Here is a 26314-nt window from a genome sequence, read left to right on the forward strand (position 1 = left end):
TCGAGGAGCCCCTGCCCGGCAGCCCCTGAGACCCCGGCCACCTCCCCCAGGGGCAGAACAAAGCACCAGCTCCAGGGGCCCCATTCACCCAGTAGGAGCGGCAGAGCGCAGCTGGGAGTTGAAGAGAGGTGGAGTGTCCCCAGCTTCCTTCCCATGTCGGCGGGGGTGGGTGGGTGGGCGTGGGGTGGGCGTGGACAGAGACGGGCAAGAGGAAGAGAAGCAGAGACCCTCTCAGGACCCTCCTGAACTGGGCAGGGGGTACCCCCAGCACTGGGAGGTCCCCAGGCTCAGAGCACCCCACAAGGCCAGGTGCACACACTCACTCACTCATTCACTTATTCATGCATTCACTCATTCATTTGCTCACTCGTTCATTCCGCAAGCATCTGGAGTGGCTGCTCTGGGGTGGGCACTGGGGGAAACCTCTCTCCCCACCTCGCTTTGAAATTCTATTCAGTCCCTTTGGGGTCATGGCACAGAAAATTCCTATTAACATGCAGCTCGCCTGCAGCCCGGGGCTAGGCTGGCAGCTGGCACTCGGCGAGCGCTGGCGGCGAGTTGGGGTGGGGGAGAGAGGCAGTCGTGGTTCCTGTTGACACTTGGCGGGAAGTCATGTGGCCTGGGCTCCGGCTCCCTGGTGGGCCTTGCGGGAGGGCACCCGGCAGGTGCACCCTAACCCTGCCAGGGGGTCAGAGGATTCTTTGGCTGCAGATACCGAAACCCAGCTGTCTGACACAAAACAAGGAAGAGCGCGATGAAGGCAAGAGGAGTAGAGACGGGGCGGGTCTGCGCGGTCGGCAGCTTGACGTCTCATCCCAGACCCAGGCTGTCCCTCTGCCCAGCCGTCCTCACAGGGGTAGACCTTGTCCTCAGGACAATCCTCTGTGGTCACGCAAAGGGGCAGGGGCAGTTGGGGTCCAACCCTACATTTAAATTCAGCAGAAGAGTCTGGGAGCAGGGGGCCTACTCCCCAAGCTTGGGAGACAAGTCTGCTCCTCAGGCTGATTGCGCCTGGACCACAGACGATTGACTGGTCTGGATCAACAAAATACTGTCATTTTGGGTCTTTCCTGGTGGCACAGTGGTTGAGAGTCCGCCTGCCGATGCAGGGGACGCGAGTTCGTGCCCTGGTCTGGGAAGATCCCACATGCCGCGGAGCGGCTGGGCCCGTGAGCCATGGCCGCTGAGCCTGTGCGTCCGGAGCCTGTGCTCCGCAACGGGAGAGGCCACAGCTGTGAGAGGCCCGCGTACCGCAAAAAAACAGACAAAAACTACGGTCATTTCAACACGTAATCGATAAGCAGTTTATCAGTGAGCTCTTTCCCTCTGATACAGAGTCTGTGGAACCTGGTGTGTATTTTGCATTGACAGCACGTCTTGACTCGCACACTGCATTCTCACTGGAAATACTTTATCTGTACTTATTTCCATAAAATGTACAGTTGAAAAGTAGATTCACTTAGCTGGGTTGCCTGAACCATACTTGAAAGCTTTCTAATTGATTCGAATACCCCCCAAATTCATTTTTCTCTAATATTCACACTTCCAATGACAAATCTACTTCAGTTTTAAATTTTCCTGCCTGCTATCTTTTGAGCATATTTTCATATGATTACCTTTCCTGTTATCTATTCATTTCTTTAGCCCATTTTTCTATAGTGTTTGCCTTTTTCTTTATTTGTAAAAGCTGTTTAAATATCAGAGCTAGTAACCTTTGGCCTATGATATAGTTTGAAGATGTTTTCTCAGTTTGTCTTTTATCTAGTTAATTTCTAATTTTTCTGCAAAACAAAAGTTTTTTAAACAAAGAAGTTATGGAAAAGCCCATCCATGTTTTCTTTCAGGGCTTTATGGGTTGTTTGTTTATTTACTTCAAAGACTTTAAATTTTGAAACAGTGATGGACTCACAGGAAGTGGCAAAGACAGCAGAGGGTCCCATCGACCATTTCCTCTGATGGATGAACTTTATCTGACTGGTCAAAACGAGAACATTGGCTCTGGATCAGAGTGGCAGCAGATCTGTGGAATTTCGTCATGTGTGCAGATTTGTGGAAACACCGGCACATCAAGACCCAGAACTGAGCTGCCACCATGAAGATTTCCCTCATTATGGTTTCATTTTGTTTTATTTTACATTTATATCTCTGACCCATTTTTAGTTTACTTCTGGTATAAAGGACAAGGGAAGAATCTAATTTAATCTTTTTCTTATGAATATCCTACTATCCCGATACCACGTTTTTCTTTCTTTTTGTAGACAGCTTTATTGACGTAAAACCGACATTACTCAATCTACATGTATTTGGAACGTATAATTTGATCAATCCTGACATAAGTATACACCATCACTGAGGGATGCCCATCACTAAAATCAAGATAATGAACCTGCCCATCACACCAAAGTTTCCTCGTGCCCTTGGTAACCCTCCCCCGGCGCCTCCCTGGTACCCCACTGCGCTCCCTGTCACTTCAGGTTGTCCGGCATTTTTATGGTTTTATGTAAATGAAGTCACAACGCATGTAACCTTCGTTTGTTTGGCTTCCTTAGCTCAGCCCATCAGCAGAGGCCAAACTTTTTTATTGTTGTTGGCTGCCAGGCTGTTCACCTCCACCCACCCATCCACCCATCCACCCATCCATGTGTCCATCCATCCATCCACCCATCCATGTGTCCATCCATCCATCCATCTATCCACACATCTATGTGACCATCCACACATCCATGTGTCCATCAACTCCTTCATCCACCTACCCATCCATCCAATAGCTACCATAACTTCTCAGGGCCAGGCAGGGCCCTAGGTGAGGCCATGAAGCCATGACAGGACGCAGCACTGCCCTCATAGAGCTGACATTCCAGGGCTTTAAGTCATGGGGAAAATAGAAGTCAGAAATGCCATGGGCTCTGCAAACTCCTTTGCTCCCGGGGCTCCCTCTGGAATGTGACTGAGTGGCTGTGGGAGGTCCCTACAGGAGGGCATCCCCAGGGATCACGGAAAGGAACCAATGGCTGTCACCGGCTCCCTTCTTGGTCTCATGCTCACTAGGAGTCTTCTAGGGGCACGAGGGCAGTAAAGGGTCCCCACGCCCACAAGCCTCCCTTCTGGGGGCTCTGTACAGCTGGGGGCTGGGGGCCGAGGGCTGGTGAGGGTCTCAGAGTTTCTGACAGTAGCTTCTGAGCACCGGCACTCACCGAGAGGCCTCTGGAGGCACCAAGCCAGGAGCCACGTTTATTGAGCACCTGCTGTGTGCGCCTCACCCAGTGATGAGCTCATCCAAACTCCTGAAAGAGAGCCTCCATTCTGCAGCCAGAAACAGGTGCTGAGGGGCGGGAAAGGGCACAGCTGTGGGTCTGAACCCAAGTGGTCTGTCCCCCTCTGTGCGTTTCTCAATAAGGACCTGCCCTAGGGGCTGGTGGTGGCCGAGTGCCTGGCCGAGACGCCCGGAGTCTCTCCAACTCTGATCTCATTCAGAAGCTGGCTCAGGACGCCGGACGGCTGGGCGGCCATCCTAGCGTGACCTCTCATCTCCCGGCCGCCTGGCCCCGGCCCGAGGCAAGTCTCGGCTTCTTTCTGGCCTCCACTGGGATTACTTAGTGGATAAAGGATAACTGAGTCTGTGGCTCAAGTGTCAGGCCAGGAATGGCTAACGTGGGCGGCCAGGGGCCTCCCGCCTGCTGGCTGGATCTGAAGAGCCCGTCCGCCACACTGTGGCGGGCAGCTGGGCTGGGGGCCGTGAGGCTGGGAGGGAGCGGTCTGGACCTGGGCTCAGAAAGTCCCAGGTGCAAATCAGAACCTCCCTCACAGCGCGTCAGTGAACTTGGGCAAACCAGGGGCCTGTTCTGTGCCTCACGCCCTCTTGAGGACGGGCAGATTCGGCCTCACTGCAGACGCTGAGTGGATGAGGGGGTGGGGCGGGCACGGGGGCCTGAGTGCCAACCTGCTCCTCCCCTGATGCAGACGGAGCAGCCCCACACCCTGGGGGTGGCGCCCAGCCACACATTCTGCTGCTCAGGTGCTGTCAGCAACGCAGACCAGCGGCTCCCAAGGGCGAGCCAGGCCCCTGCCCCCGCCCCCGCCCCGGCCATGTGCTGCACGCTGGACGTCTGGCACTTTTCACGGACTAGTTCCATCACAGCATGTGACTCTGCTATGGACTGAATGTCCCCCTGAGAGCCACAGGTTGAAGCCCGAACCCCCAACGTGACTGCATTCGGAGAGGCAGCCTCTAGGGAGTAATTAGGTTACATGAGGTCATGGTGTGGGCCCTGACCCGGTAGGCCTGGTGCCCCTATAGGAAGGGGCAGAGGCACCAGAGCTCTGTCCTTCCGTGTGGGTGCACAGGAGGAGGCAGCTGTTGGCGAGGGAGAGCTCTCGCCGGAAAGCAGCCAGGGGCCACCTCCGTCTTGGATGTCGTCGGGCCTCCAGGACTGTGAGAAAGTGCAGTTCTGCTCTTTGCGCTGCCCTGTCTGGGGTGTTGTGTTCTGACAGCCCTAGCAGACTGGTACCCTCTCCAAATGCCACGGTGACCCGGCCCGCCTCTCACTTTACTGCCTGGGAATAGGACATGGAAAGGGGAGCAAGGAGAGTCCTGAACCAGCATCCTGGGCCTGCCTGGACCCCTGGCTTCTGTGTGACCTCAAACAAGTCCTGTTTTCTTTCCGGGCTTCAGTTCCCCCGCACAAGATGAGGACATGGTACTGAGTGACCTCTGCAGGCTCCTCCACACCTGGCGTGCGGCCCTGAAGACAGGCAGGCTCAGAGCGGCCCCTACCCTGATGGCTGAGTGCATGCTGGGCCCTAGGAGGGCGGCAGAGGTCCCTGGACTCCCCGGCGGGGCCATGCAATGCCCGCCAGCCTGGGGCAGCGCCTACCCCATGGCCCCTGGTCAGTCCGGCCTTTGTGGGAACTCAGGAGATGGGCTGCCAGCCGGACCCTTTTGCAGGAGCCCATGGCCAGCTCTGCCCAGAGGCTGTGCCTCAGACGCCCGTCCCTTCAGGGCTCCCGTCCAGCTGGAGCTGTGCAGAGAGAAGAGCCCCCTTTCTCGGGCCGTATGCCCCCCAGCAGGAGGCTGGGCTCCCCTTGCCAGCGCAGGCCCACCTGGCTCCTCTGTCCTCACCGTGTGCGTGGCGGAAGCGGCATGTCCTTTAGAGCAGAGCCCGTCTTGGAGTCCGACACTGATGGATGGGCCGGGGGCCTGGGCTACTGCCGGGAGGGAGTGAGTCCACTCCTCAGGCCACGGGAGAAGCTGGGCACGGCCCCTGGGCCTGGGGAGGGGAGTTCTAGGGGCAGCGTCCGGGCAGGCGGGCTCTCTGCTGAATCCCGCATTTCTGCGGTTATTTCTGAAAGTGGCCGTGTGCCTCTGACTTCACTGCAGGTCCTCCTGAAGGAAAAGCCTCTCTGGGCACCACAGGGCGTGCTGGTGGCCCAGGCTGCCCCCCTGAGTCTCCAGCCCGAGAGGGGAGCTGGCTCTCTGGGAAACGGGCCTGGCTGGTTCAGTACAGCCTTTCTGCCCATCTTGCAGTTGAAATCAAAACCCCCAAGTAAGAAGAGGTCACCCCTGCGCTTGGGCACTTGTGGCCTGCCCTGCAGGGCACCTGCTTCCTGAATGTGTTTCTCCCCAAGGGGGCTCACTCATTCATTCACTTGCTCGTTCACTCATTCTTTCCTTCAGCACTAGGTGGCTTTCTTTTTTAGTCTTCATGTCCTGACCTTAAAATGGGGTGGCTTTTCTAGGTCAGAGCTGTGCAGTAGCCACAGAATGAGAGCCATGTGTGTATCGATAATTCCAAATTTGCTAGTGTCTGCATTAAAAGACATAAAAACAAACAGGTGAAACTTAACTTTGATCGTGTATTTAACCCAACAATGCAAAGCGCTGTCATCTCGGCGTGTAACCTGCGCCAAACGTGTTCAAGAGGAATCCTGCTTTGCCGGCACCGAGACTCTGAAATCCTCTGTGTGTTTTCCTGTTTCGCTCCCCAAACTGGGACCCAGCACTGCTCTTGCCACCCCCACCCCCCCATGAGAATCCTCGCATCCTGGTCTCTCTGCTCTGGGTCTCAGGGTGTGAGAGGAGGGCCTGGCCAGAGGGCAGAGACTGCCAGGCTGGGGCCCCTGGGGCCGGCAGTGTGTGGACGCTCCCCCGGGAAGCCCCTGGGCCAGGCAGCTGCTCCGAGGCCTGGAGGCTGGGGTTGGGGGGGTCTGGCCCCTCGTCCTGTCCCATCCACTGGGGCCACGGGGGCTGGGAGGGGCAGCTTCCTTTCTGCTCTCAGGTGTGGTCTGGGATAAAGCAGGCCCTGGAGGCACAAGAGGGAGGCTAGCACTGGATTCCTGCAGAGACAGCCCCCCGGCTGGTGGGCTCTGGGCTGACGAGTGAGGTGGGTTAAGTTGCCCACCTCAGGGAGGTTAAGGGGGGTTCGGACCCAGACGCCTCCAGCACAGCCACCTACTGGCTGCTGGGGCAGCACTCGCTATACAGCTGTGCGCTGCCCCAGGGGCCGTGGCCCTTCCTGGGCCCCGGGGGCAGCTGAGCTGGGAGCAGGTGGGAGGTGGGAGGTCTCCCTGTCTGGGCCCGGCGGCCCCGGCGCTGGGGTCTGAGTGTGCGCGCAGTGCAGAGCAGGGAGCGTGTGGGTGCACCCATGACGGCCACCCCTGTCCTCCAGGGGCGGCCCCTCATCCCCCCGCCGGCCCCTTTCAGCAGATCCGCAGAGTGCTGTACAAACTCTGCCCCGTTAGCCTCCCGCGGTCTCGAGGTAACTGGGTCCACTTTGCAGGAGGGGAAGCCGGGCCACCTCACTGTTCAAGGTTTACAGCTGGGCCACCCATCAAGCCATCCCGTCCCAACGCCCCCTGGGATCCCAGACGCAGGACATGCTCACAGGAGCAGAACCCCCCCGGTAGGGGGCGAGAAGCGAGGGGCTGGTCTAGGGCAGTGAGCGCCTCTGAGTAGCTGCCTCTGAGCCCGGTGCAGGGCGTGCTGCTCCTCCAAGCGCCATCTGTAGCCACGCTCGCTGAATTCTCTCGGGGAGTCACACAGGTCCTGAACGGAGGTTCAATCCCCCTTTCACAGGTGAGAAAGCAGAGCTTCGGAGAGGTTCAGCTCTCCGTGTAAAGGCAGCACAGCTGCAAAACGCAGAGCTGCCAGGATGGAGCCCGTCCGACCCCGAGGCCATGCCTTCCTTCTGTTCGTGCACGCCGAGGCCATGCCTTCCTTCCGTTCGTGCACGCCGTCACCCTGAAGGCGCGTCCCACTCAGGAACAGCCACGTGAAGTTTGGGTGCATAGCTGGGACCCCAGGGAAGGGGCCTAAGCAACGGAGCGAAAGCCACGTGCAGGGAGGGGGTGAGCCTCGCGGCCGTGCTCCATCTGGAAGCCAACGCCAGCTGGGCCTTGGGGAGAGTCTGCAGAGGCCGGCGGCGAGCGCTGTGCCTTGGACCCAGGAGATCAGGGAGGAGCGAGCGGGCGTCCTGGGACGAGCCCGCGCGTGCCTGCCCGCCTGCGTCTCCGAGAACCCGGGCAGCCTCCTTGTTCACTGTCCCCACACATCTGTCCGTCCAGCCTCTTTGTGAATCACTTTCATTAACGCAGCCTCTCCTTCGATCTCGGTGGCTCATCAGCTGCCACTTAAGGTGAAAACCTGTCTTCTGTTTGACAGGGAGGGAGGTGAAAATGACTATGTGAACAGAAAAGTGCAGGTTACACAATCACGTGTCACAGGAGATCAGGAGCTGAGCCTCATATCAGCTCCCCAGGCAGCAGGGCCTCTGTGAGCCTCCCGGCCCTGCAGCTGCCGCACCGGGGTCCCCCCTCCCCGCTTCCCGCTTTGGGGCGGCCCAGCCGGGCCTCTGTCTGGAGCTTGTTTTCCTGACTCGGCTGGTGACATGCTCCCCCCTCCCCTGAGCACGTCTCGGCCCCGGGCTTTCTTCCGGAAGGTGCATCCAGGCCCCAGTCCTGGCCGTGGAGACCCAGGACCTACCGCGTGGCCCGAGGCTGCCCCCTCTCTCTCCAGGGGCAGCAGGGGGTGTCCAGCCCAGGCACGGGTCGGATGATAATCACAGCCCAGCAGTGACAGGTGACTTTTATTGAGTCAGACCCCTGGCCCAACGGGACTCACTGCTTTGAATTCTCACAGTCTCCACAGGAGAGCAGCTGACCCGGTGGCATCTCTGGCCAGTGGCAGGGGAGGCCTGACAGTTTTCTTGGGTCCCAAAGCCGGGCCCGTTCACCTCTCCACCAGGTGCCTCCCAGCAAAACCTGACATCCGATTTTCCATTCAGAAAGCTGACCTCTCATCCACAGAATGAGAGAGTGTGTTTGGGAGAAGAGGGGGTCGGGGCAGAGATCCACTTAAATGAAGAGACAGTGGGAACTGGGGCTTCTGGGGTGTGGGGCCCTCCCGCACCAGCAACAGGACCCTGGGCGGGGGCTCCCTGAGGGACTCGGGTTCCTGCACCGGGGAGGGCCCCGGCTGCCAAGGTGCAGCCATGTGCCCGGGGCTGAGCTGTGGGGTCACGGAGGTGCTAAGTGCAGGCGGGACGGCTGTCCCGTTCTATAGTTGGAGTGGACAGAGCCTGTCTGCATGACTCCATCCATCTGCCCGTCCGTCCGTCTGTCCATCTGTCGGTTGTCCCTCTCCTTCGCCACACTCCTGGCCTGGTGCAGAGGCTCCGGGAAGATCTGTGGGGTGAACATGCTGCACCTCTGTCCCCTTCCCCTGGGTGGGGAGAGGGCAGGCCTGGGTGGTCCCAGCGTCCGGGGGCCTCCGCAGGCCCCGCCGTGCAGGGCCCGGCTGCCCGCCCTGTCTGGCCTGTGCTGGCCTGTGCTGCCCGCAGCGGCTATTGTTGGGAAAGTATGTGGCCCGACAACCTGAGCCCTGTGGGAGTGCCCCCCTCCCCGCCCCCGCGCGGTCATCCGCCGGGCAACTCCCAGGAAGGGGGCTGCTGCCTCTGGCCTGGTGAGGGGCTGGTTCTGCGAGCCAGGCCCCACCTGCGCCTTGGCCGTGGGCAAGATCTGTCCCTGGCAGGTGCCGCTCACCCCCATGGAGGCCGCCAAGCCATCCCTGGGATGTGTCCCAGGCCCCTCCCACAGCCAGCCTTCCCCCACCCCGGGGCCAAGCAGTCAGGGAGGGGTGTGGGGGTCAGGCGGCGCCGTCCTGACTTTTCTTAGCGGGTTTTATGCAGTCATCTAGAATGACAGGGGCTGCCGGGTGTTTGCTCCCAAGACCACGAGAACTCCAGGCTGCATCTCGGGACAGGCCAACCTGACCCACCGCCCTCCGAGCCCGGGCCCTGCAGAGAGTGGGCAAGGAAGGGGCCCTGCTGGGCTGGCCTGGGCGGGGCGGATACACACTTTCCCACACACCCTCCACTTCCTTATGAGGCTCAGAGAGGTGAAATGACTTGCCTGAGGTCACACAGCAGCGTGGGGGTTGGAGCTCAGGTCCGCTCAGCCGGAGGCGGCTCGTCTGACTTTGCAGCCTCGATGGCCTAAGCTGACACCCACCCTGCACACACTGCCTGACAAGGGCCATGCTGTCCGGCGCCGGCCCCGCTGCCCCCCAGGCCCTTGGACTGCGACTCTCCAGGCCTTGTGGCCCTAGCCCCTGGCTTCCTGGCCACCAGCAGCCCGCTTGCCGTGCCCGCTGGCCCTTGGTTCTAAAGTGGGCGCTCCCCCAGCTCCCCAGTGTGTGCTCCCCTGGCTGCCCCGTCCTCAGTCCCCTCCCTGGCTCTCGAGTCCACTGACTGCTGGCCGCCAGCCCTGAGGTCCCCGGGTCCCAGGCCCCCACCGCCACGGCTGGCTCCAGCTGCCCTTCCCTGTCTCCACCCACAGCGGCTCAGGGAGCCTGTGTCCCTGTCCAATTCTGCAGCTCTCTGCCATCTCCGGCCCAAGCCTTTCTTCCTGAGGACCACGGGACTGGGCCAGGCTGCCCAGTCTGAGGGTGCGGGCGCCAGCCTCCCTCGGAGGCCACACGGTACTCAGACGTGGGGCCAGAGACGTGTGTGGGAGCCGTCGGGAGAGGGCCAGTGCTGTCCAGCCCGCTGGTCCCTTTGTTTGAGACCTCCCCACCCCCCGACTCTGTGGCTCTCTCAGCTCACCCGTCGGAGGCAAGAAGCTTCCATGTGGCCACACGGCCTCTCCCACCCGAGGCCCTGGCCAGCCCAGCACCCTCCCTCTGGCCAGGAGTCTGCTGACCTCTTTGTCAGAGGTGAGGGGACTCAGGAAGCAGAGGATGGGGCACCCGGAGGGCCAGAGCGTGAAGATGAGCCCAGCCCTTTCCTAGATGTCGAGATGTTGGCGGTTTCTACAAAGCTCTCCCCACCTGACTCCCCATGAGTGCAGCCAGCCTGGAGAGGCTGTTCCTGTGTCGGGGCAGCCGGACCCAGTGGTCATGGGAATGGTCCGAGTCCAGTGCCCGGGCCAAGTCACGGAGCCCAGCTCTTCCCTCAGGCCTCAGGGACATGCCTGACACCCATGGGCTGCTCTGGCCCATGTCCTGGGTCCAAGACCCTGGCATTCCCTGCCCAAATGGCCGAGTGACTTTCCTCCTCGCCGGTCCCCTCCTGAGCGGCCAGGCTGCTGGGACTAAGGGGTGGCCAAGGGTGGCTCTTTGTCGGGGCGCAGCTGGGTGTGGTCACTGGGAGTGTGGTGTCCAGCCTGGGTTCACACGTCCACACATGATGAGGGACCAAGCAGGAGGGGGTGTCTTGGGAAGGGAAAGCTTTAGGCCACGTTGCGTCAGGGAGTCCAGAACTGGAATATGACATCCAGGCCACGTAGGGATTTGTCCGGTGGGAGGATGGACCAGTGTTATTTACTGCGCAGTCGTTCATCCTGGTGTGTAACTTCCAGTGTTTGGACGTAGAGCACGGGGGCGTCTCGGCATTCTTTGTCCAAAGGGGTTCCAGTGGAAGTCACACCTGCGTCACCCCCCAGGAGCCCCAGCCTGGGGGTCTGCCTGGAGTCCAGGCTGGGGAAGTGGCGCACGGGGGGCAACGTTGAGGGTTTAGACTTCACCCCCAAGGGCCATGGGAGCCTCTCCCCGATCCGGAAGGACACCGAGACTCAGAGAATTCAGGCACCTCGGCAGAGGCCACACAGCACATCTGCACGGAAGGGAGTGGAGGGCAGGGTCCCTCCTCTCCTTCCTGGCACAGCCTCACTTCTGCGCGAGGGCAGCTCTGGAGCCCAGTCTTCTGACCGTTAGTGGTGTCCTCGAAGTGCGCCCTATGATTTATTAATACTGGGCTGGAATACTTCAAAGTCCCGTGGCTGCTGTGTCAGGATCGGGCCCTGATGGAAGACTGATGCTCAGAGAACAATTTGCCTCCCATCAAAAATGCATAACGGTGCTGGGAATGGCCGCGAGACCTGCATCACATCCAACACGCGCCCCTGCCACCGTCAGGGATGAGCGCGCAGCCTGGCGCCCACGTGGCCCGCGGAGACGCAGGCCCTGGCTGGCTTGTAGTGTCTGGGAGGGTGCAGCCTCCGAGCCCCTGGTCAGGGCAGGACACTGGGCTCCAGTCCTGCTCTGGCCCCACAGAGGCAGGAGGGCAGCTGGCACAGTGCTCAGGGCTCCCCACTGGGAGCCTTTAAAAAGGCTTTAGGCAAAATGGATGAAGGGATTTTCTAGGGCAAGGGTGTGCTATCCACTGAGGCAGCCACTGGCCGCATCAGAGCTCTTGGAATGTGGTCAGTGCGACTGACTTTTAAACTTAATTTAATTTAATTAAAAAAAGGTTTTTTGGCTGCTTTGGGTCTTCGTTGCTGTGTGCAGGCTTTCTTTAGTTGCGGCGAGCTGGGGCTACTCTTAATTGCGGTGTGCGGTCTTCTCATTGCAGTGGCGTCTCTTGTTGCGGAGCATGGGCTCTAGGTGCGTGGGCTTCAGTAGTTGTGATGCACGGGCTCAGTAGTCGTGGCGCATGGGCTTCGTTGCTCTGCGGCATGTGGGATCTTCCCCGACGAGGGCTCGAACCTGTGTCCCCTGCATTGGCAAGCGGATTCTTAACCACTGTGCCACCAGGGCAGCCCCTCATTTAATTTTAAGTAACTTAAATTTAAACATTGACAGTGCAAGTCCAGGGTGAGGACAAAGTTCCTGGTGGGGTCTGGACTACACAGGTGTGGGCATTTGTCAGAACTTACGTACTGGTACCTGTAGGACTTGTGAATTCCACTGTGAGTAAATTTGACCTAAAACAGATGGATCTGGAACTCTAGTTGGAGATGTGTATGTGGCAGTGTTTGGATTGAAGTCTAATAATATCTGCAACCTAAATGCGTCCAGGAAAAAATGATGGACCAATGGACAGGTAGCAGGTAGATAGGTGGACAGGTTTGTGGTGAGAAAAATGCAGCCTGTGTTAACTGAAATCTGGACAGTGAATAAAGGGCTTCACAAGAAAATGCTGAAAAGCCCCGAGTGTGATCGAGGTCCAGGGTCTCCTGTGACTCCTGCGATACCGGCCTAGCACAGAGTAAGTGTCCAGCCTGTGCACGTGAGCTTGATGTGGGACAGGACAGTCTGGGCAGGATGTGCTTCGGTCGGGGTGGGTGGGATCAGGCCACTGGGCACCAGGGGAGCCGTTGGAGGCTCTGGCATTACCTGGGGGGTGGGGCACATTCCAGACACTTTGTCAGTTCCAGGCCCAGAATGGGGCGGCCTTCCTCTTCCTGTGGCCTCTGCCCCCTGTGGAAGGCTGCACTCCTGGGTCTGTGATGCTTGTAAGTCCGGTCAGTTGAGGCATGGCCGCTGAAGGTCCAGTCACTCACCAAAGGGCTCAGGGGTGTCTGAGTGGCCTTGGCTCTGCTGTCGCTCGCCCTGCTTTGCAGCAAATGCCATTTGCAAGGCAGGTCGCCGCCCTCTACAGTTTGTCTCCTCCTTAGCAGACCCAGCGAGGACCTTTCCTCGGCAACCCAGGTGTGGAGGAAGGTGGCCAAACTCCAGACTGTTAGAAGCCGGCTGCAACTGGTGGGACCATCCGGTTTCTTCCTGTGTTTTCCAGGGCCAAGGGGGCAGGATGACCCTGCCTTCAGGGGCCACCCTCCAGCCAGTCCGCTCCCCTGAGCATGTAGGACAAACCCCAGACAGGAACCGGCCCCCTGGGAGCAAGTTCCCCGAGAGTCCTTGGAGGGCGTGTCCAGTCCAGTGCTGACTGCCAGACTCCCTTGAGCCTCCTGGGGCCTCCTGTCTCCACTGCCGCCCGCGTCCGGGGCTGCAGCACAGGGGGCCCCCTCAGGTGCCGTCCTCGTCCCACCTGGCAGGCGGGTGGCTGCGGGGATGGGACCCCCTCTCCTCTGCCCATTCTCTGCTGGCAGGTGGGAACATAGGCAGGTGGACACTGAGACTTGGAGCCTCGAGACTCCCGCAGGCTGCTCTGCTCACCCCCGGGAGACAGCCACCCACCCCTTGCGCAGCCAGGGCCACAGTGCTGGGTTCGGGAGGCCTGTCCGTCCCGCGGGCCTGTGCACTTGCCTGGAAGCCCCGCTGGCCCTCAGGGGAGAAAGCTCGGCCCGGGGGTGCAGGTGTCCGGGACATATGTCCCTCAGGCGTCCCCCCACCAGAGCTCAGGCCCACAGCCAGCCTGGTCTGACATCACCGCACCCCTTTTTGACTGTCCCCGGGTGGCTGCAGGCGCCGCCCCACCTGAACCTGGAAGAGGCACGAGGGCCACGGGGGACCCAGAAGCCCTGTGCCTGTTTGGGGAGGCCACAGACACCCGCTTCTAAGTCCAGGGACCCCACGGGAGCTACACGAGGAGCTGGGTTTTCGACAAAGCTGAGCCAGTGAGCTCCCCACCCAACCCCGTCCCACCCACCCGGCCCTGCTGCCGACCAGCGGACACTTGCTCTGGTGTCCCTGTGGCACCCGAGCTTATCCCTGAGGGTGCTCCCTGGGGAGGGGTGCTCCTGGGGGAGGGGTGCTCCCTGGGGGAGGAGGTGATCCCTGGGGAGGGGTGCTCCCTGGGGTAGGGGTGCTCCCCGGGGAGAGGTGCTTCCTGGGGGAAGGGTGCTCCCTGGGGGAAGGGTGCTCCCCGGGGAGGGGTGCTCCTGAGGGAAGGGTGCTCCCTGGGGGAGGGGTGCTCCCCGGGGAGGGGTGCTTCCTGGGGGAAGGGTGCTCCCTGGGGGAGGGGTGCTCCCCGGGAGGGGTGCTCCTGGGGGAAGGGTGCTCTCCGGGGAGGGGTGCTCCCTGGGGGAGGAGGTGTTCCCTGGGGGAAGGGTGCTCCCTGGGGAGGGGTGCTCCACGGGGAGTGCCTCTCTGGGCTGTTGCTGAAGGATGGTTCCTGTCCTCCCCTCACCTGACTGACCAGAAGGCAATGCTGGGGCCTCTTCCCCAGCTCCCACGTTGACCCCAGGCTGGGACCCTGTCTTTCTGAAAGGGCGGCCTGCTGCCTGGTGACCTGCCCTGAGACCTGTGCACAGTGCTTGCGGTGTGTGCAGGACGGGCTGGGGAGCAGCTGGCCCTGCCCCGTGTGGACAGCAGCTTGGCCGGGGCTGGGAACATCTGGACATGAAGGCTAGTGGCCCAGCCGCCTAGGCTGGACCCCATGGCCCCATGCCCTGGACCAGGACCCCACCCGCCAGTCCCTGGTGGTGAGGACCAAGCAAGGGAGCGCTACAGCTCCCAGTTCACAAATGAGGAAACTGAGGCCCACAGGGCACTGGCACCGCGCTCTGCCAACAGCTCTGCAGCCAGGCCTCCGACCACACGCCCCGCGGGGCTTCCCCTGGAGACGGTCGGGAAGCCCATCCACGAGAAAGCCCAGGGACTCAGAAGGGCATGAAGTTCAGCCCCTCCGGCCACTTTCCAGGGGCCCACCTGGGTCTGTGGTGGGGTCGGAGCCCAGGGAAGTAAGTGTGCGCACACGCTCACCCGCGCTCACACACACACTTTTTTCCATAAACTGGTGTGTGGTGTCGTGTATGTCTGCAACCTGCTCACTCCCCTGCCCTCTGCCCGTGTTCTGCTGTCCACACTGCGCCCCCGCCAGCCCTCTGCCCACCAGCGCCTGGGCCGCCACCCGAGGGGCTGCACGAGCTCCCACTCCACAGGAACCGAGGCCGGGGCGTTCAGGGAGCCCTCAGCGCTCGGCCCGTCCGCAGGTTGGATTTGAACATCCGGGTGGAGAGTGAGGTTGGCCATCTCTTCACATGCGCTGTGCCCGTTTCCTTTCTGGGCTCGGCCTCTTCTTGCCCTTCGAGGGAAGCATGACTTACGCCGTAGACAAAATGTTCTCCTGGGCCCCGCCCCTCACCTGCCCTCCCAGTGCAGGGACACTGGTGGGGCTGGGCGGTGCTGAATGAGCCCTCGTTGCCCAAGAGCTGGGCACACGTTGAAAGGGGTCTGTGGACTGAGCCAGGCCTGGAAGAAAGCAGGCGACCGCCTCCCCAGGGAGGGTCGAGCCAGGGGACGCTGAGTCATGGGCAGCGGAGCGAGGGGGCAGGGGTCGGCTGCTGCCCCAGAGCCCAGCTCTCCCGGAAGCCCCCCGGGGCCGGCCCTGACCCGTCGAGGTGGGGTGGGCTGGAGGATGACCTCAAGGGGGGTTTGCTGAGCAGAGTTTACATCAGGCTTGTTGGCAGTTGGTGCTATACAGGAATAACTGTGAATGTTCCCCTGCCCCCAAGTCCCTCTGTGGTCGTGGACTCTCCGAGCCTCAGTTTCCCCAGGGAGCTTCCCTTGAGCCCATGTGCCTGGGTCCCAGATCTCCGACACCTGCTCCTCCGCAGATGGGCACCTTCGGGGCCCCAGGAGCCATGCTCCAAGGTGGCTGGGGGTGGGGTGTCGCAATCAGAAGGGAGCCGTCCCCTGGGGGTCAGTGTCACGCAGGAGTCCTGGGCCCATAGCCTGAGTCACACCTGCCGGCCTGCCCCTGTGGCAGCTCCCGCAGGCGTGTTCCCGCCCAGCACCTCACCTGCGTGACCTCTCAGACGGGCCACGGCGGCCCTTCCCAGAGTGACAGCCGTGAGCCATAAGTGACTACTCCAACCTGAATCAATTAAATCGAGTGCCGTGAACACTTGGTCCCCAGGGGCACCAGCCATGCTTCCAGGGCTCAGTGGCCGTGCGTGGCTGGCGGCCTGGGGATAGGACCGTGCAGACACAGAACCCGTCCGTCAGCTCTGGGCGGCACTGCCCTCTGGGGAGGCGGCACTGCCCTCTGGGGAGGCGGTGCTGTCTCGCTCTGCGGCTGGGGAGCGGGGCTCAGAGGCTTCCCTGCAGCCTGCCAGCTCTGCTCCTCTGCCCATTGGGCGGCCCTGCCTCCTCTGTGTCCCCAGGGCCCCTTCCTCGGCCGGGACAGGTGCTGTGAGGAGGGGCAGCTCTGGGCTGAGAGGTGGCCCGGGTCCTGCAGGCATCACCGTTAGAAACTCAGCTGTGGGACCGAAGAGCACCCTGCTCTGCCCAGGAGGGGCTGGAAAGCTGACCCCCCAGGCCCTGCCGACCCCCCCTGGCTCGGAGGGTGGGGCCTCAGGTGGGGCCCCCGTTGTCCCATCAGAACTCAGCCCGAGCACCCCAGGGCCCGGGAGCCAGGGCTCCAGCTCAAAAAGGAGAGCAGGCCAAATGGATTCTCTCTTTCCTTTAGGAATTTGGAAAAGGAAATATGGAAGGAATGTGCCGTCAGCAGAAGGAATGAGAGCAGAACAATTGTGAAATATGAGGCTCCAGGGAGAGGTTGAGGACAGACAGGATGAGCAAGGCGGAGCTGAGGCTGGGAGGAGGCCGAGGCACAGTTCTCAAAGTGGGCTCCGGGGACCCCTGCGGGCGCCCCGGGGTTCTCCTAGGCATCATGGCGCTGAGACGCTGTTGCCTCCCCTCTCCTGTCCCCTCAGGAGTGTGGGCTCTCCAGGGCCACTTGCCGAGTGATGGCAGGACAGCAGTGTAGGGAGGACGGTGCCGTTTCCCGTCTAGCCAGACGGCAGAGGCCCCACTCCTAGCTGTGTGTTTTTTCTTTTTGGGGAAATCAGTGCTGGTTCAGAAGTTATGTTACCAGGTAAATGGGCTTATTATTGTTATTTACAAATAAATGAACGTGAAAGCAGTTCTCAATTTAAATTTCCATCGCAGAAAAGAACGAAACAAGAGCTGTTAGGGGTTCTCAAAAGTTTTTAAGACTTAAAGGGGTTCTGAGGCCACAAAGTTGGAGAACTGTTGGTGAAAAGCAAAGCAAAGACCCACCAGGAGGGAGGGCTGCCCCTCCCCTGGCCACGGTCCCACCAGCCACATGTGTCCTCATGTGGCTGGAGTTTGTGTCTTTTCCTGTGGACCCCCCCATCTTGCCCCCTCCTTTGCAGGTGGTGCTGGCTGGTCCACAGGGGAAGTAACAGGTGGACACACCAGGTCCTGGGGAAGGAGTTGGGGAGGGCAGTCCTGCCTGTTGGGCTAGGAGGACATTTCCCAGTTGGAGGGAAAGGATGAGAGAAAGTTCCAGCCAAACAAACTCCAGTGGGCAGTGGAGCTGACTGCAGGCCCAGCTGGCTGACCCAGGGGAAGACAGTGAAATGCGTGCGGACCTCACCCTACACTACCCCCACCTGACACTTTCCGGGCCACCTGCAAGTTTTGTTTTCAGGGTTTCTCTGTCTTGGGGTTACAGTGATGGCAGGGAGCCCTTTGAGGCAGAGACTTGGGGACAAACACCAGGGAAATGTTAGTTTTTGAGGTGCGGGAGCCCAGCCTGCCCTCAGAAATAGCTGCTGAGATGGTGGTCCCCCACCACTGGCCCCCGGCAGGACACAGACACATCTGCGGCGAGGGATGGACAGTGGCCCCCAGGGCCGGGAGGACATCTCTTTGGGCCCACCAGGCCGGGTCACGGGGCCGGCGGGTACTTGGGCATTTGCCAAGGCTGGTGTTGCCAGACTCATCGAAGAGGACTCCCTGGCCCTCCGGAGGGAGGCTCCTGGGATGCTCTACGGGGTTGTCCCTCCGGTCTCTGGCCTCTGACGGAGCGGTCAGACGGGAAGGGCCAGGAGCTGCCCTGGATGGCGGGGAGAAAGAGCAGTGGGAGGGCTGTGCCCGCTCTGGCTGGGGACGTGCTTTGGTTGCAGGACCCGGACACCCAGGCTTGTCAGGGAGCAGCGGTGGCAGGGACTCCCCAGCCACCCGCAGAAAGGAAACGAGCAGCTGGAGGGAGCCCCTGGGCCCCGGGCTGCAGAGCTGCTGCTGTGGAGTTCAGCTTCCTGGCCCCTCCCGGGCCACGTGCCTGGCGGGCAGCCCTACCGCTCATTCTTGGTCTCCCCCCGGGCCTGGATGCTAGCTGCAGAGGGGCAGGGTTCCAGGCGGAAAAGCCAAGGGCTCCCTGGACAAACCAGAGTCGCCCCGGGCCAACTGGGACAGGATTCCAGCAAAACCTCCTGCGTCTCCTGTGTCGCTGCTGCCCACGGCCTCCTGGGCTGGGCTGGGCGGAGGAGCCAGCGAGGACCTCCCCTGCCAAGACAAGAGTGGCCGGGGGCAGAGAGGACGCCAAGGTCACGTGAAGACTGGGGAGGGGGCTGCCTGCTACTTCCTCATCTCTGAGGTCCCCCATCTCCCACGTCAGATAAAACCCAAGTGCCCAACGCGCAGTAAAATAATGATGGACCACAGTAGACCCATTACGTGTTAACATAAAAGACATTTTTAAGAAAAAATAGCTATATTCTTAAAAAGAGTCGGGAGATAAATAGCATTATTTTACATTGTTGCAGATCTCCTTAATGTTTGGGCGTAAAAGAAAGCTGCTAGTTTCTGCTACCTGCTCTTGTGTTCAATTCTATGCCCCTGTAGCCTCTGGAAAATTGCACTGGGGATTCAGAGCAGAGAGTCCAAACTGAAACAGCGCTCCGTGTCACTCTGTGCGTGGGACACTTTGACCCCACGGACCTGTGAAAGGGTGTCACTTGCTCCTGGGGTCCCCAGTTCTCATCTGGAGAACTGCTGCTCTAAGATATTTAATTTACACAAAAGAAGCAGGAAAGAGGAAGTAAAAACCAGAAGAGCAAAAAAAAACATGAAACAAATAGAAAACAGGCAGAAAAGTGTACACTGGGTCCAACGACGTGGACATTCACCACGACACAAGCAGCTCGAGCTCCCTGCCCCGCCGGCGCCTGGCTGCGTGCCTGCTGGGGCCGCGTCTCCCCAGGGCACTCACCTCCTCTATTCTGCGCCCGTGTGCACGCCCCGTGCCGGCCTCAGGGGCTCTGCTTTTGACAATTTGTCTTCCATGGGCAGTTACGTGCTGGGCTCAGAGGCCCTCTTCCTTCAAGGGCTCATTGGCATTGATTGGCGCCTTCTGCACGCCAGGGTCTGTGCTAGGAGCTCTCAGACTCACCGTGTCCTTTCTTCGTCTCTCCTGCACCTCAGAGTGCACAGGTGTGCCTGTGCTGGGCCCAGCTTGGGCGATTCAACGAGCTTTCGACGAGCCCCTCAGCGGTAGGGGTGGATCACAGGGTCCAGCAGGACAGTCTACAGGCTTGACTTACTGACGGAAGAACTGAGGCCCGGGCGTGGGGGTGAGAAGGCCCCCGAGGGGAAGCTGAACAGGCTTACTGATCCCGGACCTTCACTGGCCATGGATGCACGTGCAAGCCCTTGGGACACTGTTTTCAGAGGTGCCTTGCCAGTCAGAGCCCTGGGATGTAGAAACCATGTCACGGGGTGGGTGTGATTCTCCAGGTGGGGCTCGAAGGCCTGGCTGAGCCCCAGCGTGCCCGCTTCCTGGTCCACGAGCCTGTGTTTCCTGTCTGTACAGGGTTTGTGCCCCCGTCAGATGGCTCTGGGAGGCTCCTGGGGGCAGGAGGGGGCCCAGGGCCTATGGCTGCAGCACCCCAAGCTCCATGCGGTGCTCTCCCTGTGTCCAAATCCCCCCTTTTTATAAGCACTCCAGTCACACTGGATTAGGACCCACCCCAGTGACCCCAGCTTAACCTGATGACCTCTGTAAAGGCCCTGTCTCCAGGCAAGGTCACCTTCTGAGGAACTGGGGGTTAGGACTCCCAAGAGATCTCTTTTGGGGGATACAGTTCAACTCCAGCAGCTGTCTGGTGACCTTATGTGACCCCCAACCACACTTCCTGGGGATCTTTACTCCCCCCTCCAATGGTTCACTGAGTCCCCCTTCCACAGGGCCCACCTCCCTGACTCAGCCCTGACTCAGCCCCGGGGGATACAGCAGGCTGCTGCCACTGCTGTGTGATGGAGGACAAGTGGGGTGACGTCTCTGTGCCTTGGTTTTCTCATCTGTGAAGTGGGGCCAGACCCCACTGAACAGTGCCGGCCAAGCCCCCAGGCAACGTGGGCCCCCATCAGGAGGAAGAAAGTGCGACATTCCAGAATTCCTGCTAATTCCCCCGGTCCCTGCCCTGCCGCCTTCTCCGCGGCGCCTGGGTGGTCCCAACTGCACAAGCTGGAGCTTTCGCCCGCATGGTTAAAAGTATTGAAATGGCTCCAGATCACCTTTGTCACAGAAAGTGTTTGATCAGCCATTTTCTCACCAGGGCCATTGCGGGGGGTGGGCGGCGGGCAGGAGGCTTGTGTCTCAGCACTTATGCGGCCAGGTTTCCTGAGTCAACAGAGCCTGGCCACCGAGCATGGCTCGGACCAGGTACCCGCGATTCTGTGGGCATCTGGCAGCTTCCCATCTGGTCCTCGAACTGTGATGCGACCACGACCGGCAGCCCCAGTTCACAGGTGGGGAAGCTGAGGTCCACAGAGTCTGAGCAACTTGCCCACAGTCACCCCAGACATACTGCTCATCTGACCCCATCCCGACCGTGCCCTGTGCGCTGAGGACCACTGAGACCCTCTGGGCTCCAATCACACAGAGAATCAGGCCAGGAGCCCCTCCTGATCCCGGGGCTTGGGGGGAGTGACCCCACCCAGGAGGATGAATGTGGCCCCACTCCCCTCAGGCACCCCCCCATCTTTCTAGTTCCCCCCGCACCTGACCAGCTCACAGTCGGTGCTCAATAATTGCTGGCTGTTGTGAAGCGAAGGGAGCAGAGAGCCTCTGGAGACGCGGCTCGCACACCCAGGAGGAGAAGGAGGGGTGCGGCCGATCAGTCTGGGGCTCGCGGGCAGCCTCTTGGTGGCTGGGTTTGGCTCCAGAACAGCCCCCGCTGAGCCGAGGCTGCAGCCGCCCCTGGGCAGGCGCCCACCCCCATGTGTCGGGAAGGGAGCCTGGCCAGGTGGCTGCGGGGTCCCGGACTCACACCCAGGTTCAGTAGGTCAGGGTGGCTTCCTGAGGGGCTCCGCTGCAGGCAGGCAGTAGGCGCCCCCTTGAGAACCAGACACAAGGGGGCTGCCTGGTGAGAGCTCAGGACCCGCCCTCCCGCCTTCCCCATCTGCCCCCAGGTCCCCACCAGCATCAGGCTCTGAGCCCCTGGCCCTGCTCCTCCCCGCGACCTTCACTGGCTTCTCCCGAAGACCCCCTACACCCTGATTCCTGCTGCAGCTGCCCCTCAGAGCCCGCCGCCCGCTCTCCCAGGCGACGCCTGTAGTGACGTCTCGGGTGGAAAGTGGTGGGGAAGGGGCCTCGAAGCCTGGGAGCCCCCTGGTGTCTCAGGCCCCGTCTCTCCAGGGCGGCCAGGCTCAGGGGTCCAGGGCACTGGGAAGATGGGATGTCCCCTGGCCCCCCTCTGGGAGCCCCAGTCTGAACGGACAGGTCCAGCAGGCAGCCTGAGGCCTCACCCCCGCCCCGGCCTGTGCTCCCCAAGTCTGGGCCTCTACCAGTTCCCGGGCACTGAGGAGGGCTGGGGGCTCGGGCGGGGGCCTGTCAGGAGCTGGACAACATGTGCCTGTGGCCCCTTCCCCCCTGGGATGAGCCTGGGCTGGGGGGGCTCCCACAGTGGGGGGCACTCCGGTCACTCACTGTCCCCTGGGGCCCGGCTCTTCCTGCCCTGTGGGATTTGGACAGAGCCCAGAGCCCATCAAAGAGGCCGTTCCTTAGCCCAGTGGGCAGGTACGGGTGGCACCAGGCACTCAGCCATTTGTCCTGAAAACAGGCCCCAGGTGTTCCCGAGATCCTGCGGCTACGAGCAGAGCCTCTGCTCCTTCCCACCGGGATTTCACTCGTGTGTGCGTGTGTGTGCGCGCGCGTGTGTGCGCGTGTGTGCACGCGCGCGTGTGTGTGTGTGCGGAGCAGAGCCTCTGTTCCTTCCCACCGGGATTTCACTCGTGTGTGTGTGTGTGCGTGTGTGCGTGTGTGTGTGTGTGCGTGTGTGTGTGGCCACTGGGGTGAGGGGAGGGACCTGGGGGTGGGCACATGGGGACCCGGGAGGTGGGCAGGACAAAGGAGGCACCCTCAGTGGTTTCTGTCTGTCTGCTCGGGGCTGTAACAGCACATCAGAGGGGGCAGCTTAAACCACAGACATTTGTGTCTCGCTCTGGAGACGGGTCGTCCAGACCAAGGCGCCGGCAGTGTCTGGTGAGGACCCGCTGGTCTCTGCACACCTTCAACAGCCCTATGAGGTCCACCCTGTGGGCTCTGTTTCACAAGTGAGGAAACAAGCGGAGGCCCTGAGAAGTAGGTCACATGCCGGTGTGTATTAAGTTAGAAGCGGTCGGAGCAGGGACGCTGGCCCAGGCTGGCGACTGCTGGGCAAACGGATGGCACAGCAGCCATCTGGTGCCCATGCTCTCCTGAGCTGCAGGTCTTTGGAACCTAGAGCGTCTTTCAGACACAACCCCGCCCAACCACAAGGCCTGGGGTCTCCGCTGTGGGCGTGGCCTCCCTGTGAGTAGCAGCCGCAGCTCTGTTGTTGTTCAGTCACAGAAACCGGGATGTAAGGAAACCGTTGTGGAATTAGTTCCATATTCTCTGTAGACGAGATCTTTCAAAACAAGGACTCTGGGCGGCTGCAGCCTGGCGAGGGTCTGGATAATGTTTAAGTGCTTCCCTGCGATGCTTCGTGGACCCAGGAAAGGCCGGGTCAGTGACTGATCACTGCCCGAGGGGGTGGGGAGGACAGAGGACGGCAGGAAAAATACCTTAAAAAACCCTGGGTCGGGCTTCCCTGGTGGCGCAGTGGTTGGGAGTCCGCCTGCCGATGCAGGGGACATGGGTTCGTGCCCCGGTCCGGGAAGATCCCACATGCCGCAGAGTGGCTGGGCCCGTGAGCCACGGCCGCTGAGCCTGCATGTCCGGAGCCTGTGCTCCGCAACGGGAGAGGCCACAACAGTGAGAGGCCCGCATACAGCAAAAAAAACAAAACCAAACCTGGGTCTTCTCAGTATTTCCCCAAATCCCAGCTAAATTCTGGGGAGTGGCGAGAGCTGTCTGTAGCACTCAGAGCCATCAAGGGGCATTTGTGTGAAGTTCTAGGCCGTGACCAGCTGGTGTCTTCTTACTGAGCTCCGTTAGGTGGTGGTGCGGGAGCCTTCAGAAAACCTACATGGCCCCGCGGCCAGGCCTATCTACAGAGCCGTGTCCCGGCGTGGCATGGTGTGCTGTGGCGTGGCTGGCGTGGCGTGGCGAACGTGCAGAGCCTGCCGGACACGCGCTGAGCCTGCCACGGGCAGCAGGGCACAGGCTGTCCTGGCTGAGCCACCACCTCGCTGAGCTCCGTTTTGTCCAGACCTCTGAGGGGCTCTCTGCACCCACTTCATAGCAGGATCTGACCGTTTTAACTGACCGCCCCCCCCCCAGGGACCCCCTCCTCCAGGAAGGGGAGACGTGGTCTTCAAGCCCCGTGTAGTGCTGCTGTCTGGGGCTCACGATCTCGGAGATGCAGCCCCAGGGGCCGGCAACAGGGATGCCACGGACCTGCGCGTGGCCCACGGCCTTGGGAAAGCTGGTGGGGACCAGGCGCAAGGACACTGACGGCTGCCTGGAAACAGTCCCGTGGTGTGTGGCCAGTGAGGGGAGTCGGCCCAGGCACAAGGCTGGGTCCCAGCAGCCCCTCAGCACGCAGACACCCCTGGTGCTGGGCTTTGCTCTGGGGACTACTTGAGCCGTCGCCACCACTGGCAGCCCTAAAAGGCTCCCCAACCCTGGCTCTGTGCCAACGCTCAGCCAGCAGGGCCCCCGGCAGGGCCACAGCCCAGCCTGTGTGCTGGGTCTGCTCAGGCTGCTGGTTCAGCTTCACCGGGGGACCGTGGCCTACAACCTGGGCGGGGCCTTGGCCAGGAGGACACACAGTTAACCGAGTATCTGCAGTCCCCACCCCCACGTGGTGGAGGTTCTGGGAAGGGAGGCTGAGGCTGCCCTGGGCCGGGGGGCCGCCTTTCCCGCGGGCAGAGGCAGGGCAAAGTCCACTCCCGTAGTCAGCTCAGATGGCCTTCTGCTGCCCAGGCTGCGTGGGCAAGCACAGGTGCCCCTGCTGGTCACACACACACACACACACACACACACACGGGGCATGCGGACACACACATACAGGACACATAGACACATACACACATGGGCACACACACACCCAGCTCAGCGTTATAACATGACCTGTCCCACCTGGCTGGTCTGGGCTTCTGTAAGCTGGGCACCGGGCTGTGGGTGTCCATCCTGACCTGCCAACCTCCTGGGGCCGTCACGATGAATTCTGGGTGCGCACCAATCATCACGGCTGGAAATTCTGAATCTGGAAGAGAAGAGCAAGCTCCAGGAGGCGCTGGTGGGGGCGGGTGCGGAGCTGGGCATCCACCCTTGGTCTCCCTTTCAGCCCCCACCCCCCGGGACGCCACCTCTCACCCTCCAGACAAGTACCTTGAAAATCCCAAACCAGAGTCACTCAAGTATTAAACCAGGCCCTCGAGATGAGAAAGAGGGGGCCCCTCCTGTTTTATCTGATGCCAAAGAGGAGACCCCGACAGCGTGTGGGTTACACGCCAGCTCCAGGGAAGGAACAGGCTCCTTGCGCTGGGCCGGGTAGGTGGGAGGGGTCCAGGGACACCGTCCCCAGCCGGAGGGCCCAGCAGGCCCCTCCCTGCACCCGCTGCCCCATGAGGTGGGCAGGGCAGTGTCAGGGCAGCAGGAGGGGCCAGGGGGGCGCTGCTCGGCTGCTGGATGGGGCTAATCCCAGATAATTGCCATGGGGCGGGGGGCGGGGGGGCTCTTGGGGACGGAGCCGTTTCCTTTTCTTTGCACTTAGCTCTGTCGGATGACCCTGAACGCACCTTGGTGAGGTCTTCAAAGGTCCCGAGAGAGCATTCGGACCCTGGGAAAGCTGGGTCTGAGCGGTCAGGAAACCCGATCAGGCCCCTAATTGCCTGGTGGGGATTAGCGGGGCCCCGGCAGCCCCTCCTCCAGGTGAGCACTCCTACCACCCTGCCAGGACCACCCTCCCAAGAGCGGGGTCTCCTTTGAGCCTGGATTAGTCCAGACAAACAGATTAGTCTCTGGGGGCCTTGAGAGGCCTGAGGCCCCCCCACAACCCAGGGCCCGGGTGGACAGATTGCAGGCGGGGCAAGGAGGGAGCTGCATGTCGTTTAGATGGGGGGCGGCTGCCCACCCTCAGCCCCACGTGGGCCCTGAACAGAGCCTGAGGGCTTCCTCTGGTCCTGGCTCACCTGCGGATCGCCCCCCAGCCCCACCAGGCGCAGCTGATCCGCTCAGCCTGGCCCTCATCCAGCCCCTCCTCCTGGCTTCCCTCTCGCCCCCTCCTTCCTGCTTCTCTGACTGGGGCGATAGCTTCCCAGCTTGAAGCCTCCCCTCAACCCCCCGTGACCACTGACCTTCCACCCTCACCCTGTTCTGCTTTCCAAAGACGAAAGGCCTCCATCTCCTGCGGTGTTAATGGCCTGTTTGTTAATGTTTGTGCTACAAAGCATCTCCGTCTCTCAGCTGTGTATCTATTCTATCTATCAGCTGTCTATCATCTATTTATCTATCTAACTATCATCTGTCTATCTATATCTATCTTCTAGCCTTATTTTGTGACAGCTGGGGCCCTTTGCAGGGGATTCAGTTTTCAGGATGTGGGAGGAAGAGAAACTCTCTCTTTTAAAAAAAAATTTTAATTGTGGTTACAAAACACAATTAAAATTTACCACCTTAACCATTTTTAAGTGTACAGTTCAAGGGCATTAAGTACATTCACATTGTTGTGCAACCATCACCACCGCCCTTCTCCAGAACTTTCCACCTTCCCAAACTGACACTCTGTCCCCATTCAACATTGCCCCCGCTTCCCCTCCCCCAGCCCCGGCCCCACCCCCTACTTCCTGTGTCTGTGGGCCTGGCTGCCCGGGGCCTCGTGGAAGTGGGACTTCCCCGGCCTCTGGCCCCACCCCCTACTTCCTGTGTCTGTGGGCCTGGCTGCCCGGGGCCTCGTGGAAGTGGGACTTCCCCGGCCTCTGGCCCCACCCCCTACTTCCTGTGTCTGTGGGCCTGGCTGCCCG

At 60.9% G+C, this 26314-nt stretch overlaps 1 protein-coding gene across 1 annotated transcript in view; it reads right to left on the reverse strand.

Annotated features, from left to right (window-relative positions):
- Positions 1-13638, reverse strand: part of SUN1 (Sad1 and UNC84 domain containing 1) — a 283061-nt gene extending 269423 nt beyond the window's left edge. Inside the window, exon 1 of the mRNA XM_049698727.1 lies at positions 13634-13638. The gene's annotated coding sequence lies outside the window, so the exon portion shown is untranslated. The remainder of the gene's footprint in view (positions 1-13633) is intronic.
- Between the last annotated feature and the right edge of the window lie 12676 nt (positions 13639-26314).

This window comes from Orcinus orca, chromosome 16 (assembly GCF_937001465.1).
Source record: "Orcinus orca chromosome 16, mOrcOrc1.1, whole genome shotgun sequence".
NCBI lineage: Eukaryota > Metazoa > Chordata > Mammalia > Artiodactyla > Delphinidae > Orcinus > Orcinus orca.